At 55.9% G+C, this 5,393-nt stretch overlaps 1 protein-coding gene across 1 annotated transcript in view; it reads left to right on the top strand.

The window, feature by feature from the left end:
* The window catches only part of Tram2 (translocation associated membrane protein 2), a 22,074-nt gene that overhangs the window by 4,599 nt on the left and 12,082 nt on the right, over nucleotides 1-5,393 (top strand). The window lies entirely within an intron of this gene.

Genomic DNA, 5,393 nt, shown 5'->3' on the forward strand with positions numbered 1-5,393 from the left:
AGGGCTGGGGATTTAGCTCAGCGGCACAGCGCCTGCCTGGCAAACGCGAGGTCCTGAGTTTGATTCCTGGTACCGGAAAAACAAAGCAAAACAAAACAAAAAGAACAAAAAAAACCAAACGCGGTTCATGTTCCTGTCTCGTTTGGGTTCCTGGGTGTCGGTGCTGTTGTAGGGCTAAGGGCCACACCCTTCCATGCCGTTCTGCCTCTCACCCTGGCTCCTCCTTGCCACCCCAGCGGCCCCCAGGTGCCACTTCCTGGGCTGAGGATGCCTGCACCGGGACCTGTCCGCCCCCTGGCTTCCGTGGCCTCCTGTTCACTGAGCAGTGCCCACCCCCGTGCCCACCCCAGCCAGAGCAGAGCCCTAGCTGTGCCGCCCGCCGCTTGCCTCTTGGCAGTGAGGCCTGTGCGTAGGACAGTTGTCCGCTTGTCCATCCCCTTGCCACACTTGGCCACTCAGGGCAGGGACTTCCATCTGTGTGCTTCGGCCTCTCCCAGAGGAGGTCTCCGTGGGAAGGGAGCGGGCAGGGAAAGGACAGTTCGCCAGGTTTTGGAGCTCATGCGCTCTGCTGTCCACTCTGCGACCGTGCCCTCTCCCCGTCCCGCGTGCCGGGGTTAGAGGTGAGCCCCAGAGAAGCTCAGTTTGCCTTTACTTCTGGCCACCCAGAGGCAGAGTGACCCTGGCCCACCTTCTGGTAAATGCATCCCGGTGAAGCGATGACTCATGTGCGTGTGACTCGGCACAGCTGGCCAGGCGTCCGGGGACGCAGTCCAGCACCGTGAGCGCCGGCAGCCGGTCTCCCGCCGCCCCTCTGTCGGCCTGCAGCAGGCTGCGGGAGCAGGGCTGCGTTCCTGGCTCCGCGCGGAGGAGGCCATGGCGGCAGGGCAGTGTGAGGCTGCAGGCTGGGTGTCTAGCGCACGGCTGCCCCGTGTATGATAGGGCCCATTTGTTAGAGGCTTTGCGTGCGTTACAGCTGCTGCAATGAGCGTCTGAAGAACACATTATTTCATGTGGTCCTTTCCCAACAGGAGAAAACAGTAGACACACACACAGCACTTACTGCATGCCAGATTCCGTTCTGAACTCCTTACACTTACGGGCCAGGGGTAGAGCTCAGGGGCACAAGCGCCTGCCTGGCGAGTGCGAGGTCCTGAGTTCGATTCCCAGTACCAAAGTAAAAGGTGTGCTAAACACCTTACACGTATTAATTAATTTATTTCTCACAATAACCTTATGATATGGGATCCGTTAGCCTCACTTTGCAGGCAAGGAAACTGAGGCACAGAAAGGTCATCCCTAGAAGAAGCTCAAGGTCACATAGGATGTAAAGGTCGGAATTGTGATACGAACCCAGGCAGTCAGCTTCCGATTCCACCCTTTTAACCCCCACACTGCTTCTTTTTGTTACTGTCCTGTTTTCCAGGGGAGGAGACTGAGGCACAGCAAGCTCCTTGTTTGTGCACAGCCATACATCCAAGGAGCAGTGGGCCCTGTGGGAGAGTCCATGGCCCGGGTGCTCTAGTTCCCGCACCCGGGAGCCATGTAGTCATTACAATACGATGATCACTCAGCCCTCCTGCTGGGGCTTTCCAGAGGCCAAGTCCAGGGGTTGGGTGGGATGCTTGGGCTGTAGCAGGTGGGTGGTGTTTGACGGCACGTTCTGCTTCTCATCTCTTCACTGTGGGGTCTGATGGCATCTTCTCCCCCACAGACAGTGAGATGGTATACTACCACTACGGCCTAAAAGATCTGGTCACGATCCTGTTCTACGTCTCCATCAGCATCATCCTGCACGCGGTGGTCCAGGAGTACATCTTAGATGTAAGTGACATATCCAGATGGTGCGATCGGAAGCCAGAGAGATGTCCCGGGGTGGAGGGCCTGGCCTTGGCGGAAGCCAGCTCTGCATCCTTGTGTCCCCTAATTAGCGCCCGTTGGCGGGTCCTGTTGAATGGGCTTCCCTCAGCGCAGTTGATCTCTGCCCCTTTCCATGGCCTCCTTCAGCTAGCACAGGGCCTGCAGTGTTCCTGCAGTGTCTGAGGAGTGCCCAGAGGTTGTCCTCAGGGATCTGTCATGCATAGCCAGCGTGGGGGATGTTCTGGCCACGTGTAAGCTAAAGACGTTGCCCTTGCCCCTCTGTCAAAATGCTTGCCTTCAACTAGGCTTACACTGCATAACTTGGGCTGCAGCTACCTTCAGGGTTCTGACAGTGCTCGCCCCCTTTGTGGGGAGGAGAAGGACTTGGGAATCTGCCTAGTGTGGACATACTCATGTAACGTGCTGGGTTTTCTTCCTTCATTAGAAAATCAGCAAACGACTTCATCTCTCCAAGGTCAAACACAGCAAGTTCAATGAGTCCGGGCAGCTGGTCGTCTTTCATCTCAGCTCGGTGATATGGTGCTTCTACGTGGCGGTGACGGTGAGTGGTCCTGGGGCGGCAGGAGAGCGAGAGGTGGGCACGAGGCAGCCTTGGCCCTGAGATCGCTGACAGGACTGCAGAGGGTTTACGAGGAAGAGAGAGCACATCGCTTAGAATGAAATGCTCTTTGCTTCCTCGTGGTATTGCGGGGAGAGACCAAGTGTTGTGGGTGCTATTTCAAAGCCAGAAAGTGAACGCTTGCTAACCTGGTATTACAACAAGCACACCTTGTAACTACTTAAGGCTGTATTGTTTCACCTGCCGTCTACACATGCTACCCTAGCGGGTGAATGTGTTCGTTGCAGGACCTCTGTTATTAGATGCAGAGTCCCAAGCTCAGATTTTGCAGTGTGTCCCACAGCCGCGTGCCTCTGAAGTGCTAAGGGTGGCCTGGGCATGGAGGTCCAGCTCCAAGCTCAGCACGCTTCCTGTGTCGAAGCGTGGCCTGCCCTACACAAGGCCAGCGTCACCCTGTCCACATGTCAAATCCTGTCGCGCCAGTGATGGTCCCACACATGCCCGCAGGAGCAGAAGATTTACCCACTTTGCCTTTCTGCAGCGGGGCTCATATTTCAGGCCACCTCTGATACAGCAGAATCCTTTGTACAAAGGAATACGGACAGTGCTCTGGGCCTCGCTGTAACAAGACCCTGCCTGTCATAGTAGGAAGTGTTTAATCACCCCGACCCTCAGCCGGAGCCTCTCCGGTCTGTAACTTGGTCCAATGAGAAGTTCCGGCCTGGGGCTTGGAAAATGCAGTGACCCTGTGACTTCTGAGGTTTCCTTCCTGCCTCCTACAGATCCTTCACTTTCTTTCTCTGCCTTCAAGACAGTGACAAGCTCTCATATCACAAGGAACGCTTGTTTCCAGAGCTGAACATGGAATTCATGTCTTCACAGCAGGAATCAACACGTCCTTTTGTGTATTGCTTTCATTCCTCCTATCGTTTCACTGCAGAACAGTTTCCCTAAGCAGTGCGCTCGGAATTTTAAATTCGGGAGCTAAATTTCTTCCCTGTCAAGCTGGGTACCTTGCCGCCCTCCTGGGGGTGGGGGTCACTGTGCTCGAGGAGTGCCCCCGCCTTGTACAAAGCACAGGAGTCTCCTACTTGCAGGTTTCGGGCTTCCTCCAACCCCCTGATGAGCTCACGTCCACCCTGAGACCTGGACCGCTTTGAGGCACAGAGGTCTGTGAGCTGGTGTTTATGAGAAGCGTTGCCTCGTCTCCGAATCAGCTTTCCCCTCTCAGATTCGCTCCTGGACGGTCTCCCCAGCTGCGCCACATGGAGGCCAGGCTCCGCGGCCGCGGCCGAGTTGCTGATGCGCCTTCTAGCGCATGGCGTGCGCAGCTGCTCTGTCTGCTTCTTGGTGCCTTGAGGACTTCAAACCCTTGATGAAAATTAGGTGGGGAGCGTGTAGGCCTGCAGAGCCCGGGTGACCCCAGGAGGCTGCTTCCGCTCCGGGCTCTCCCATCGCACCCACCGTGCACTTGGCCGGACGGGCCTGTTTAAAACAAGTCAAACCATGCGTTTCCCTGCTTAAAACTCCTCACAGCTGCAGTGAAATTACGTTTTCTTCCTCGCTCGTGTGATCTGGGTCCTGCCAGCCTTGGTGGCCTCGGCCGAGCGGACACAGCCACTCCGTGGTGTTCTTGTCCCCGCTCCTCCCGCTGTCCTGGCCATCTCACCGCCCGGACTTTGCAGTAAGGGTTCCTCTGCTGGATTCTCCGTGCGCAGGCGCTGCATGGCCAGCTCCGTCCTGCCGTCCAGTCTTCACTACCAGCTCCCCCAGGAGCCTTTCTGCACCGCCTTCGTCACTGGCGTCTCTTCGATACATGCGCATGCTCTGTGCCTGCGTCTCCCACACTGGCTCCTGAGCTGCTTGCCAGCGGGCACAGTGCTCACCCCGTGCAGCACCTCGAACGTGCTGAGCGCTCCTGTGAGGATGGTAAATGTCACAGTTGTGTCTTCGTCCTCCAACCTTCAGCAGTTTTTTGTATAATTAATTGATGGTTTTCATAAACATTGTAGATGATTATTTTTTAAAAATACAGATGCTGGGTGTGGTGGCACACGCATGCCTGTAATCCCTAGCACTCGGGAGTCAGGGGGACCCTTGCAAGTTCGAGACCAGCCTGGACTACAAAGTGAGCTCTCAAGGCCAGCCTGAACTGCATAGCGAGACCCTGTCTCAAAAAGACACACACACACACACACACACACACACACACACACACACAAAGAAAATACAGAAAAGTTCAAAAAAGAAGCAAAAATGTACCCCAAACCCGCCCACCAGCTTTACTTATACAGGTATTTTCTCAGCGTGGATTCAAGGGCAGTAACAGGACTACGGTGGACGAATGAGTGATTTCCTAGGATGTCAACCTCTAGCTTAATCTGTCTTCAATAGACTAGTCTTTGTTCAAGAGAAAAGAGAAAAGTCTTCCACTGGGCAGTGCAGGGTGGGTGGACGTTTGGTCTCCTGTCTGACTTCCTTGGAGTATCTGACTTCATATTTTAAAACCCGAAACCCATTGGTTGCTGAGAACCTGGCAGAAGGAACCTACGACCAGAACTGGCGCTGCTAGCAGACCGCTCTCTTCGGAGCAGGTTGGCGAGGCGCTTAGTTGTCCAGAAGCTGCCGCGTGCTTCCGAACGAGGTAGTGGCTGCCGGTGCCGTCTGATTCCTCTGTGCTCACCGACCAGCAGGGATGCTGCTGGGAGGGCGGGAGGGGCAGCTTCAGTGTGTTGAGGCCTTGCTGAGCTCATGGGGTGACGTGGGGAAGCAGAACAAAGGAGTTCGGGGCTCCCCCATACCGCCCGTGGAGGCCTGGGCTGTAGCAGGGTTTGTGGGTTACGTTCGGCCTGGAGACCCAGGTGCCCTGGCATGTGTGCCTGAGCTCGGAAGCTGCCGGCCCAGCGTCCCGTAGACAGCTGCCTGGACAGAGGGCTGGAAAAGGCTGTTCTCAGAG

Source organism: Chinchilla lanigera, unplaced genomic scaffold, assembly GCF_000276665.1.
Source record: "Chinchilla lanigera isolate Chin_1 unplaced genomic scaffold, ChiLan1.0 scaffold00010, whole genome shotgun sequence".
In the NCBI taxonomy this organism is placed as follows: Eukaryota; Metazoa; Chordata; class Mammalia; order Rodentia; family Chinchillidae; genus Chinchilla; species Chinchilla lanigera.